This window comes from Microtus pennsylvanicus, chromosome X (genome assembly GCF_037038515.1).
Source record: "Microtus pennsylvanicus isolate mMicPen1 chromosome X, mMicPen1.hap1, whole genome shotgun sequence".
Taxonomy (NCBI): Eukaryota; Metazoa; Chordata; class Mammalia; order Rodentia; family Cricetidae; genus Microtus; species Microtus pennsylvanicus.
In genome coordinates, this window is record NC_134601.1 from 89656477 (window position 1) to 89671325 (window position 14849).

Genomic DNA, 14849 nt, shown 5'->3' on the forward strand with positions numbered 1-14849 from the left:
AGTCTTCTTAAGTCAGTAAAGGAAACAAAAGCACAAGCAGGTACAATTTGAGTCCTCATAGATGGACATAGAAACTAACTATTTTTTTTAATTTTTTTAAAATTTATTTATTTATTAAGGATTTCTGCCACCTCCCCGCAACCGCCTCCCATTTCCCTCCCCCTCCCCCGATCAAGTCACCCTCCCTCATCTGCTCCAAGAGCAATCAGGGTTCCCTGACCTGTGGGAAGCCCAAGGACCGCCCACCTCTATCCAGGTCTCCTAAGGTGAGCATCCAAACTGCCTAGGCTCCCCCAAAGCCAGTACGTGCAGTAGGATCAAAAACCCACTGCGATTGTTCTTGAGTTCTCAGTATTCCTCATTGTCCTCAAGAGGAACATGGGATGTACTCACTCATATTTGGTTTCTAGCCATAAATAAAGGACATTGGGCTTATAATGCATGTTCCTAGAGAAGCTAAGTAAGAAGGTGAACCCAAAGACAAACACATAGGCATCCTCATGAATATTAACCTTCATCAGGCGATGAAAGGAGACAGAGACAGAGGAGCACGGGACAGAAATCTCAAGGTCCAAATCAGGAGCAGAAGGAGACGGAGCATGAGCAAGGAACTCAGGACCGCAAGGGGCGCACCCACACACTGAGACAATGGGGATGTTCTATCGGGAACTCACCAAGGCCAGCTGGCCTGGGTCTGAAAAAGCATGGGATAAATCCGGACTAGCTGAACATAGAGGAAACTAACTATTTTTATGGTAAGAGTTACTCAAAGGAAGATGTGGTCCAAAGATATGTGCTTTGCTTCTTATTTGGCTTTTGTTACAGTGCTCCCAGAACCAATCCAACACATAGTAGGCCCTTGATAAATGTGTATGTATGCAGAACATAAAGATGCGTAAGTAAACAGAGTCACCATAGAAATAGTTCAAAATATATCCTCAAGTACATTGTGGATTAGGGATAAAACAAGATGGAAGAAAATAATCTTTTAAAAGTCTATTATTTCCTTATTATTTAATCTGTTTCATTATATGACTGAAAATTTCAGGGTTCTATATCAGAATAATGATATGTACATTATATTTGATTTGTTTACAAGTTTAGTAATAATCTTGAGCAAAGTACATGTAAAGGAATTGTCATATACCCCTTTCTATGATAAAAAAAAAATAAGGGTCATTATGATTAAACATGTTCTACCTTTCAACATTACGTTTAACAGTAGTAGGTAATGTACATCCTTGTCTTTTTACTAGACCACAAGTATGATATTAATTATAGACTCACATATGACCTTTAATTTGTGATAGGGAACATTTATCTACTTTATTCAGAGTATTTATTGTAAGATAAATTCTGTCAAATGTTTTTTATCTTTTCTGAAATGATCGTATAATTTTTTCATTCCGTTGATGCGGTGAATTGTATTTATTCATTTATATATATGAACCATCCTTGAATCCCAGTAATAAATCATTTTGGATCATAATGGATAATTTTTAATGTGATTCTAAATTGAGTTTTATAGTGTATGCTAAAAGTGTTCTTCTATCTATGTTCTTCAAGACTATTGACCTGTGTGGAATTACATCCTTGGTTTGGTCTAAGAATATGAACCCAATGAATGAGAAAGAATTTAAATTCTGTTTGATCACCTCAAGCTTACTCTTCTATATAAAGCCTCAATTACCTCTGACACATACTTGTAAAGTGTTTTCCCCAAATTTTCTTGAATTATGACTCAGTGTGTAATATTTCTGGACTCTCTTAAGAGATCCTTTCTTCCAGGAAATGTACTTCTGTCTCTTTGTAGCACTGATCCATCAGTGATAGTAACACAAAATCTGAACTGGTAAAGATATTTAAAGCACTTCAGTAAAAAGTTTTAATGGGGTTCTTAGTTCTTAAGTTATGAAATGAACATAATATATGGAGATGCACCAAGTGACAAGTTGGTGATAGAGCCAGTATAACGTTTGAAAATTGTGCACAATGGAGACGTATTGTGAAGGAGTATAGTTGGAAGAGAAAGCATTCTTAGTGTGTCAGATATCTTTCTTCATTGTTTGTTTAAACTCAGCTTGTGTATTTTCAGTTGCCAGAGGAAATTATAAGTGGGTTCTGGGCCTGCTCCAATTTAGTTTTAGAAGGTCACACAATTCCATGTTGTAGTCTAGGTGGCTGAACAATTAGCACAGATAATACAAATTCAGCTCCTGCTCATCAGAGACTAAACATTAAACTCCACTCTTTGATACTGTTTATTTTTCAATAATAAAATTATATCAACAACCAATTATTAAGTTCTTACAAAAAGTCATTGTGAAATGGTTGGCAAAATACAAACATTCTTTCTCATGTTAAAGCATATAAAGATACACTGTAGATCTGCAAAGAGAATCCACATTTCTTTATCACCCTCATCTATTCAAGTTTTTCCCTAAAAGTTTGGGAAATAATTGTATATATTACTTATTAATGAGACATGATGTGATGTTTTGATAAATATTTATATGATAAAAGGATTAAATTAAGGTAGTTAAATCCATTGCATTACCTGATTTTTTTTTGCGGTAAGCATATTACAAATCTATACTTTTAGTATTTTACTCATAAGTGGTTTTTAAACATAAAGCAAAGAAATCAGCCTACAAATCACAACCTCAAAGAACTTAGACAACAATGAGGACACTAAGAGAGACTTCCATAGATCTAATCTACATGGAGAGTAGAAAAAGGCAAGATCTCCTGCTTAAATTGGAAACATGGGAACCTTGTCGGAGGGTTGAAGGGGGGAAAGAAGAGGCAGGGAGAGGAACAGGGGAAAATGTAGAGCTCAATAAAAAACAATTAAAAAAACCCCAAAACCCATGAAAATGTGGAGTTTTTAATTCTGGTCACCATGCTGTGCGTTAGGTCCTTGAAGTGTATATTTTCTGGCCAAATAGAATTCTGTGCTCTCCAGTCAGGTGTCACTGCTTCTATGAGGCACATCTCTTCTCAGCATGGTTTCCAATAGACACATCTAGTGTCCTCACTAAGCTGGACACTTTGAAAAGTTCTTCAAAGGTTATTGAGTTCTAGTTAGGATTCTTTACCAGTTTACTGCTCTTGAATTTGTAAAATCGTGTAGACAAGTTTAGGCACACAGCCTGAGCAAAAGGCAGAACTAACATAAAGAGGGTTCAGTAAGTTTAGATTTTTTTTTACTTTATTAATACTAGGAATCAAAATTTCCACTTCCTTTCCTTCTCCCACTTCCCTCCTGCTCCCCCACTCACCCTCCTTCCTCCCACTCCAGTCCTAAGAGAGGGCAGGGTACCCTGCCCTGTGGGAAGTTCAAGGCTCTCCCTCCTCGAACCAGGCTTAGGAAGGTATGCATCTAAGTAGACTAGGATCCCCAAAAGCCCAGTACTCCCATTTGGGTCTCTGTCTCTATCTCCATCTGTCACCGGACGAAGGATCTATGGTGATATTCACATTAGTCATCAGTCTGACAACAGGACAAGGCCAGTTCAGGCACCCTCTCCTCCACTGCCCAGGGTCCTAGCTGGGGACATCCCTGTGGATATCTGGGACTCCCTCTAGAGTCAAGCCTCTTGCCAAACCCCACAGTGTCTCCCTTAATTAAGATATCTTCTTCCCTGCTCCCATATCTGTGCTTCCTCCATCTCAACCATTCCACTCCCCCAAGCTCTCCATAACCCTCTCCTTCTACCTTCTCTCTCCTTGAAGAGCAGAAGGAGGGAGAATATGACCAAGGAAGTTTAGATTTTTTTTATTAACTTTTTAACCTAAGAATAAGTAAGGTTCTGCCTTACTCCCTCCTGTTTGAGTCTGATCCCTCCGTATTTTTATCTCTGCAGTTCTGTCAAAATTGCTCCTCTGGGATTTGTTTATATTATTAGAGTCACTGCCTAAGCAGAATCAATGACACTTTCAAAACACGTTGTCATATTTACATGTTTTACCCAGTAGATGTATTTCTGGATATCAGTGTACTTACCACATGCAATTCAACTGAAGTCTCAATTAAATGTACAGCAGCGATTATTCATTTAAAGAACTTATGTGTTGAATATTTCTTCAAGTCTAAGATAATCTCTTAGTAAAATGGCCACTAATTAAAATTTATTAATTTCATTAAATCTAAATTTTATTTGACAGTCTTACAATCTCCATGAAGTATAACTGGACAAAATATTTCAATTAAAAATGTACATACCCATTCTTTGACTCAGTATTTGTTTCTCACATGTATGACATAACATATACACAGACATTCACTACAACAGCATTGTAACAGCACAAGATTAACAACAGCATGAATACCTATCACAACAAGAATAAATTATTATGTAACACTTCTCCCATTAAAAATTTTTATATATAACAAAATGGAAGATACTCCAAGATCTATTGTAAATTTTTGAAAATATGTAAAATACTAATTAGGTAAATAAAATTGTTCTGTTTTTGCTTATTTTCATAAATGTATATAACATCTAAAAAAATATACAGTAATTGATGCATAGTGCTTGCTTTAAGACAGATAACATTTCTGTGGAATTGCTGGGGCTGATCTTTGCGATTGCACCTTTCATAGTTAGCCAGTTTGGTTATACATGTCTGTGTCACTTTAGATTAAATTCCTTTCCTCTCTTTGGGCTTCAGTAGATACACCCATACACATAATAAAAAAAGATTTCAGTCCCTAACACTTCAGTGAGAAAAAAACAAGTGGCTCCCAGCACATCCTAGCTCCTAATTGGCAGTCCTTATTCACAGCGGGTGTGTTCCCTGTTCACCACACTGAGGAATTAGGAAAACTACTCCTTTAAAAGCTCAACACTTTTCATTTTGATCCCAAATATCAATTAGTCAGTTAAAACAAGCTTGTTGAAGACCACTAATATCTGTAGGGGAGAAAGAGAAATTATTATTTTCTGTCTTTTAGATGCTTGTAGTCTAGTAGGAGATAATATAAGTCCACAGAAACCAAAATGTTACAAATATATGAGAATATATGAGGGCTTTAAAATGAAGCAAGGATGTCTAGATCATGGCTTATGTCTTCTGTCTTGTGGGTCCTTGGCAAAGACAGCATTTTCCTCTGAGCTTCAGCATGAACTTCAGACTGCTAGCTATGAACTCGGTAATCACCTGATAAATCAATATTCTTCCCAGACACTAAAGAGCTATCAGGCACACATGGTCAACGCTATTGGTTGTGCTTGGTATTTATTACTTGGGAAAACATCATGATGTGCTATTAGCATAAACCTAGGCTAGGTGCCAGAAGGACAGGTTTGTAAATCCCAGAAATTCCACCTAGTAGTGTCAAATATTGCATTTGACACTACTAGGCATAACTTTTCTGATTCTGTGCCTTTCTTAAAAAGTGAGGTATATAAATTCACACTTGCAGAGCTGTGACAATTAAAAGAATACATGTAAAGTATCTAGAAAATGTTAGTTAACAGTTAAATCACAAGCAAGGTGAACATTCTCCTGGGGGGGAGTTGGAAATTTTTAATAAAAAAAGAAAAGTAATAAAATTAAAAAGATATTGATAAGAATACTTAGATACCTAAAATAAATAATATTTTTCTCAAAAAAAGGGGGGAGGACCTTGGACTGCTCACAGGGCAGGGAACCCTGACTGCTCTTCGGACTGGAGAGGGAGGGGGAGGGGAGTGGTGCGTGGGGAGTGGGGGGAGGGGGAGGGAAAAGGGAGGCGGGGAGGAGGCAGAAATTTTTAATAAAGAAATAAATAAAAAAAGAAAAGAAAAAGAAGAAAAGCTGATTAAGACTGAAGTGACAGCTGAGATCTTTTATTGTATTGTACTTAGATGTGCATTTAATGTTGTTTACTTATCTTAACAAGTGCTTTGAAATAAAGAGATTTAATCAAATTATTCAGTCTTTTTCCCATATAATTTAAAAGCATAAAATTACCCAAGGTGGAATTTGAAAAGTAAAATGGAATATGCAGCTCAGACTCACATCCTCTTTGCACTCTCATTCTGGGGTATTGTTCTGATTTGATTTCCTAAAGCCACTAACCAAGATGATTACAGTGTACTGTGCCACATATAAAACCCTGACAAGATTAAGATTGGGGGTGTGGGGGAAAGAGGAAGATGCTAAAAGAGGAAAGGAGGAGGGCAGGAAAGAAAAGAGGTTAGAGAAGAAAATGAAAGGAAAAGAGGGAGGAAGAGAGGTAAGAGAAGTTGAACTCAGTCCTATTAAAATAATGTTGATCTGTAAGAGCATCAAGATAAACTAGAAGATATCACCTGCATTGCATGCCATTGTCATTTCCCCTATGAATATGTGCACTATTGACTGCGTGAGGGGAGTAAGAGACTTCAATCTGTATTTATTTCATACTTTTTGTTCCTCCGTGTTTTCATGCTTCTCCCAAGGATCATTTTATGTTTTTTTGTTTGTGCTTTGTTTTTCAAGACAGGGTTTCTCTGTAGCTTTGGTGCCTGTACTGGAACTAGCACGTGTAGACCAGGCTGGCCTCGAACTCACAGAGATCCGCCTGCCTCTGCCTCCCTGGTGCTGGGATTAAAGACTTGTGTGGCCATTGACTGGCTCCAAGGATTATTTTGAATAATGTTCCCCAAAGAATCTATGCCATGATGGACTCAAAACACTAAGAATGTAATGTTAATTTCTGACTCTAAGGAAGCACCACCAATGCTTCTAAGGGTTGATATTAAACTGAGAAAAGAATCAGTGAAAACTAAAGAAAGGGAGAAGGGTCAGTACACTATCGTTAGTAATAAGTGGAGCATGGTAGGTTTGTGTTTAAGTCTTTCTTCTGTCTCTTACTATGGCAACTTGGTAGAAACTACTTGACTTTCTAAGATCTGAATTTAGCCTTCTATGAAATGGAGGAAACACAGATCTGCTGCAAAATTTAAATGCAATACTTTTTGCAAGGCAATAAGCATTCAGTAAATAATTCATGAAATATGCAAATATGACAATGGAGATGATCAAATTTTGATAAGACTGAATAAAAGATATAAAAAAAACTGTGCAAAATGGTAGCAGTTGTTATATAATACACCAGAAGATAAATTGACAGGATAATGTGCAAAAAGAAATTTTAACAGCTAACAAATGTTAAAATCTTGAGATAAAAATTTTCGTAGAAGTTTCATTTCACAGAAAGAGTATTCTTAATAAAAACAGACATTTTTCTAAGTAAACAAAGAATTGGAGGACGTTCCAGGGAGAAAGCATGATGTGTATGAAAAGGAATGGAAGTTGGAACGAGCCAAGATTGACACATGAAACAGGTTGTGAAATTTATGATATGTTACTCATCAAAAACTCCAAAATATTCAATTAGCCTTGATCAAGCACACTGACATTTTTTTCTCTGTACTACTTTTTTCCTTTTTAAAAATTAAAAATATTTGGAATGTATAGTATCATCATGAAGCTAAGGCTGTTTTGAGATTGACAACCCTTCTGTTTCAGTCTCCTAAATCTCAGAATTAAAGGAAAAATATTTCTTCTTAAAACTACCATAAGACAAACAAACCAGTTTTAGCTCTTTTGTTTGTTTCCTATCTCTGCTTTTGTCTATAAATGAGTGACTATGATCTATTAAATAATTGGAGGAAGTGAGCAACAGATCTGACCAGATTATAGTCAGTTGAAAATTTGTGAGATAGTTTTGGTATGTTGAGCGCATCACTAGCCTCTTCTGTCCTTGCATCAGAGATTAGTGGGGGCAGAGATACTGAACCCATGGGAAAAAGTTCATCTAGACTATCTCCTTGAAATAAACATAATGTATTACTCTTCCATATATTTGAGTTCCTTAAAGGAGTTCCATACAAAGAATTAGTTGTTTTATACCATAGTAAACCAGCTACTATGTATAAAAATCTACATTAAATTTCAAGATTACAAGAAAAGATAAGTATCAATGTTTCCAACACATGGAAATGATTAACACTTGATGAGATATAGGGTCTTATTAGTTTGATTTGATACATTCAAATAATCGTACTGCACTCCATAAAGATACATGAGTATTATTTTGTTTTAACAAAACTAAATAAAAATATTATTGGTAAATCCTCCTGAAATGTTGATTTTAATTGTACTGTGAGAAAATTGGCTACTGACAAAATGAGAAAAAATTCAAAACTAGGAGATTAAAATTTCTTTATAATACAGAATTAATAAATCATTCTGTTGCATTTGTAATTTTGAAGTCAAGAGAACTCGAAGATACACAATACTACGGTTAACTTGATGGGGAAAAAAAATCCTCTAAAACCAAATCTGTCTTCCAAATGACACCATGACAAACTTGAGTAACAACAGCCGACAGTGTTACTTCATCTCCTATAATTTTCACTGTCCCAGAAGTACTTAGGAATGGATTTTGTATTCTGGAGAAAATTTACAACAAGGGGGTACCAGACATTTTCTTGGAAAACAAAAGGTCATCTTTGGCTTCAAATCATCAATAATTTTTAATAATCCAGAGAAAGAGGCTTGTGACATTCCAGTTGAAAAGGCTAACTCACAAATATCAGGAATGGAAAATTACTTCCAACTAAAGAAAACTTCTTCCAAATAACAACAGTATTTCTCTGGCTTAGCCTCTGTTACAGTAAATTTCCCCTTCTCTGTTCCCTGAGCATTTATAAAGGCATGGATTTATCCAAATATATGGCAACTTTAATTACTTAATAAAAATTATTATAAAGATACAAGTTACTTAAAATTACTAAAATTAAATTTAAAAATGAAAATTGACCTCTAACAAGTAAAGATGTTGAATTGCCAGTGAAACGGTATCCCAGGACCATTTGATTTTACTAGGGAATTCTATGAAATGTTTAAAGCTCTAATATTAATCTTTCATAAAGAGTTTACAAAAAGAATAGGGACAACTTAGCAATTCCTTTTATAATTATAATCTTACTGCATTAATAAATCAAGACAGAGATAGAACCAAGAGAAAACTACAAACAAATTCTTATGATCACAGGTAGGGGTAACACCTGAGTGAAATATTAGCAAGCTAAATCTGGAACCATGCAGAAAGACCCAATCCTCTAAACCCAGGTCCAGCCTATCTGAACTTGGGGAGTGTAACATAATGTAACAGTTTCAGAAGGGTGGTAGCCTGATTTAACTCCAGGTTAAGCCCACAGGGAAGTGGGTCTTTCCACAGCCACAAAATGCTCTAGCGGTTGCTGAGGATCCAGGGTAGAGACTGAATCGCGTTCTGTGTTAAGTATCACAGATACATGAAGGGATCCACAAACTCAGGCTTCTGATTATGAGTATAGAAGAAGACCACAACTAAGGCATAGAGGATATTTTCAAAAAAGTCATAGGAGCAAATATCCTAAACCAAGAATAAAGAATGTCCATACAGGTCCACAAGGAAATCCAAATATAGAGGTTTAAAAAGATGACCAAACATATTATAGCCAAAATAGTAAACCCACAGAGTAAAGAAAGGGGACTAAAAGTTAAGCGAGAAAGATCATTATCAGGGCAGGTCCATCCGAATAACACCTGCTTTTTTTTTTTTGACAGAAACTTTGATAGACAGAAGGGCCTTGAAAGATATATTTCAAGTTCTCAAAGAAAAAAAATGTCAACTCAGAATATTATACTCAGCAAAACTATCTATTAAAATTGAAGTACAAAGAAAAACATTTCATGCAGAAACATTTTAATGAAATTTATGATCACTGAGACAGCTTTGCAGGGATACTGGAAGGAATATTTTAGTTTGAAGACAAGTATAAACATATCCAAGAAGCTACAGGGAACAAATAAATGTTTAAAACAGTTAATAAAAGGAAGTCTAAGAAAGCACAATAACAAAAGAATGACAGTTATTAATGCATACTGCTTAGTGATGACTCAGTATTAATATACTCAATTCCTCCCAAAAGATATTCAATAGAAATAAAACCAAGAAACAACCCACACAAACTATTCTAGTATTTAATAAAAGAGACTCACACCCCAATTGTTACTTCATACTAATTATGGAAACAAAATACTTAGAGAATATTAAAATTCTAAGCATATACACACCAAAACAGTTTTATCCTTTTTCCCAAAAAGAAATACTGTTATATTTGAGAATACAGATTAACCTCAACACAGTGATACTGTATGACTTTCAATAGTCCACTGTCACCAGCAGGTATATTATCTGGATTAAAGATGAACAGAAAAAAAACTGTAGTTAAATATCATAAATCAAATGGACCTAACAGCTATCTACAGAACATTGCACATTAACACTAAAGAAACCACATCATTCTCAACAGCCCATCAAACTTTCTGCAAAATTGATCACATATTTAGAAAAAAACCAAGTCTCACCAAATATAGGAGAATTGAAGTAACATCCTACATTCTGATACCAATGGGATACCGATTATGATAGAAACTAGAGAACTTACACAGACTCATAGAGAATAAACAACATGCTACTGGATGAGAATGAGGTAAAAAAGGAGATGGCAAAGAAACGTAGAAACTCTAAGAACCGAATAAATATGAAAGCGCAACATTTCAAAATCAATAGCATACAATGAAGACAGTTATACAATAAGGGTTTATATCACTAAGCGCCTTGATGAAAAATTGAGATATCACGAAATAATAACTTAACCCAAAGCAATAAAATTAGAGATTAAAAAGGAGAGATAAAAATGAGGAAATTCAGAGAATCATAAGGAAAATAAACTGGGAGATGTAAAAGAAAAGAATTAATTTCTAGATGTATCTGATGTACCAAATTTAGGTCAAATGAGGTAAATAGTTTAAACAGACCTATAACAATAAATGAGACAGAAGTAAAAAAAAATCTCCTGACTATAAAAATTCAGGGCTGATGAATTAAGCACAGAAGCTTCCAGACCTTAAAAGAACTAATGCCACAACTCCCCAACTTACTTCATAAAACAGAAAAACAAAGCCTTTATATGATGCCAGCATTACCCTGATCCTGAAACCAAAGACTTAATACAAAAAGTTAGTTCGAAGATGTCCTGATTAGCTTTTGCTTTGTCAACTTCATACAGGCTAGAAGTAGCTAGAAAGACAGAGCTCAACTGAGAAAATGCTTCCATCAGATCAACTATTGACAAGTCAGTAGTGCCCTTTGTTGATTAATAATAGACAGGTGGTGCCACCCCTGCACAGGTGGTCCTTGATGCTATAAGAAAGCAACATGAGTGAGCCACGAGAAGCAAGCCAGTAATCGTGATCCCTCCATAGACTTGGTTCCTTTGTTGATTTCTGTTCATGAAAGACTGTAAGCTGTAAGGTGAAATAAACTCTTGCCTCTCCAAATTTCTTTTGGCCCTGGTTCGTTGCTCTTGGAACTAGAAGTATGTAACTTCATTTTATTTTTCAGTAAGCCACAGTTAATAGACTTAAAAGTTATAGAGAAACTTGATTTTTAGGGAGATTGAATTTTAGAGAGGCTTTGGATGGGTTAAAAAGATTGAACTTTTAAAGACTAGGGCTTTGAAAGTTAGACTGTTTTATATTGTGATATTGATATCTATATGGAATTGTGGTTATAAAGAAGAGAGAAATGTTGTGGTTTGATCGTAATGTATTACTTTGTCGAGCTGACAAGGAGTCAATTATCCCTGCTAATTTTTTGTCAATTTGACACAGGCTACAGTTACCTGGGAAGAGGAATCCCAAGGAGAAAATGCCTCCACCAGATTGCCTGTAGGCAACCCTGTGGTACATTTTCTTGATTGATGATTGATAAGCGAGTTCCCAGGTCACTGCTTTAGGTGCTACCGCTGGACTGCTGGTCTTGAGTGCTATCATAAATCAGGCTAAGCAAGCCATGAGGCGTGCCACCACTGCTTCAACTTCTGCTTCCAGGTTCCTGTCTTGAGTTCCTTTGCTGACTTCCCCTCAAGATGTACTGTAAGCTATAAGGTGAAATAAACTCACTCCTCTTCAAATTTCTTTTGGTTATGGTGTTTTATCATAGAAATAGAAAATCTAACTAGAACATAGGCCAATCTCCCTTGTGAATATAGACAAAAATGTACAACTTTTCAATAAAATTGAAGGTTACATTAAAAAGATCATTCATGATTAAATCAATTTTATCCCAGAGATGTAGGGATGGTTCACATATGTAAAACAATGATTATAATACACTGTATAAATAGATTGAATGACAGAAACCAGAAAATATCTTTGATAAAATCTAGTACTTCTGTGATAAAATAAACGGCTTGCAGAGTCTAAGGACACAGAGGACATAGCTCAACATAATAAACAGGATATATAGCAAGCAAACAGCCAACGACATGCTAAGTAGAGACAAACTTGAAGCATTTCTACTAAAATCAGGAACAATGTTTACCTTCACTACTCCTTTTCAACATAATGCTTGAGGTCTTAGCTAGAACAGTAAGTTAAGAGACGATAAAGAGAAAATAAAATGCTAAAGAAAAAATTCTTTATTTTCTTAGTTTTAAATGCATTTCTTGTGTCAATTTTATTTTAAACTATTTCATTTTTTGAAACTGTTGTAAATGAATTTGTTCTTCATTCCATTTTGAATTATTGTTAGGCTATAAAACAGTACTTTCTGTTTGTATATAGATGTAATAGGACATAGCAACCTAAAAATTTATTAGACTTAATATTTTGTGTGCTTTTAATTTTTTCTTTATATAAGATAATGTCATTTGTGAGTATAAATAATTTTACTTCTTCATTTCCAATCTAGATCTTTTTGTTGCATTGTCTTGAATCATTGCACCATCTTTAACCTCTAGTAAAATATTAAAAAGTAATAAAGACCTAAACCATTCTCTTAACCCTTATGTGAGGCTGACAGCATTTTGTTTTATTTCTAAGCCTGTGATTAGTGATGGAACTTAAATAATTTTAATACTTTGAGAATTTTATATCCTGAAATATTCTTCTCATTCATTCTTCTAGAAGTTTCAAGGTTTCCGGGTTACCATTTAGATCTTTGATACATTTGGAGTTGATTTCTGTTCAGAGAAGGGGAACTAGTTCCATTCTAACACTTGTAGATACTCATTTTTTCTCAACACTGTAAAGATACTGTATTTTCTCTAATGTGTGTTTGTGAATTTTTTTTCAAGCATCAGGTGGTTTTAGATGCATGGCATCATATCTGGGTCCTTGATTTTGTTCTTTTGATCAATGATACTTTTTTCTGCCAGTATCATGCTGTTATTACTACTGTGTCTCTATAGTATAATTTAAAATGATTCATGGTGACAACTCCAATCATGTTTTTATTATTCAGTACTGTTTGGGCTATCTGTGATCTTTTGTGATTCTATAAGCATTCTAAGATTCTTTTCACAATTTGTGTAAAGAAATACCTTGGTATTTTGAGTTGGTAGATTGCTTTGGGTAGGATGGCTATTTTCACAATGTTAGTTTCTACCTGTCCTAAAGATACAGTGTAATACTATCATTTTATATGTACTAGGATGGGATCAGTGATAACAATAAGAGTAGAAATAAAAAATATTTTGTGTTGGAAATGATGTGTAGAAATCCGAGCCCAATACACTACTAGTAAGAAACATGATTGAATGAGTCACCAAAGAAAAGCATTTGTCTGTTCCTCAAAGAGGAACATGTAAATGTACCATATGACCCTCCAATATATAGACACAAGTGAATGAAAGCATATGTGAGTATAAAAAAAAACCTTGCACATAAATATTCTTTGGAACTTATTCATATAAAAGGAAAAATGGAAACACATCAAATATATACCTACCCAATGAACAGGTAAACAAGCGTGGTATATCCATACATGGAATATTAGTTAGCCAGAAAAATGTATGGAGAACTAATGCTTGCTAGAATGTGGTTAAAGCTTTCAAATATGCTTACTACACTGAAAATAAACAGAGAGACCACATGGTACATTGTTTCATTAATATGAAATTTCCAGAGTTGACAAATTTTACAGAGATGGAAAAAAAAGTAGCGCATGGCAGCGGCTGGGAGGAGGGCGAATGGGGAGTGAACACAAACAAGTACAGGACTTCTTTTTTGAGCTAATGAAAACCGTCTGGAATTAGATAGTGGTGATGTTTGTAAAACTTCTTGAATACACTAAAAGCCACAAAATTGTACACTTTAAAAGAGAGAATAATGTGGCATGTAGAATACATCACACACACACAAAATCCTAGAGTGCTTCTTTTTTTGTGCCAGTAATTCTGAGCCTCTGGAAGAGAAGTCCGAAAAAGAAATCAAAAGAACTTTATAAATTGTAGCCTGGGATAAAACCGGACTCGCTGAACATACCGGACAATGAGGACTACTGAGAACTCAAGAACAATGGCAATGGGTTTTGATCCTACTGCACGGACTGGCTTTGTGGGAGCCTAGGCAGTTTGGATGCTCAACTTACTAGACCTGGATGGAGGTGGGTGGTCCTTGGGCTTTCCACAGGGCAGGGAACCCTGATTGCTCTTTGGGCTGACAAGGGAGAGGGACTTGATTGGGGGAGGGGGAGGGAAATGGGAGGCAGTGGCGGGGAAGAGACAGAAATCTTTAATAAATAAATAAATAAAACTTGTAGCATAATTGGCCTAATGTAAAAGCACGTGGAAATCTTTGAGGATATGCTAGGCATTCATACATTTTTAAGATACGTTGCTATGCACCATCTCACAGCATAGCCATGAAATAGAAAGAACAAATCTCATTAATGGCTTTGTGGAGACAAAAGCAAAAGTCCAAAGAGCCTCAAGGACCTGCCTAGAATTCCGTGGGCAGTGTTCTTTTGTCTAAGAGTG

At 35.3% G+C, this 14849-nt stretch overlaps 1 protein-coding gene across 1 annotated transcript in view; it reads right to left on the reverse strand.

Moving 5' to 3' along the window:
- Ar (androgen receptor) overlaps positions 1–14849 on the reverse strand; it is a 176128-nt gene that overhangs the window by 36935 nt on the left and 124344 nt on the right. The window lies entirely within an intron of this gene.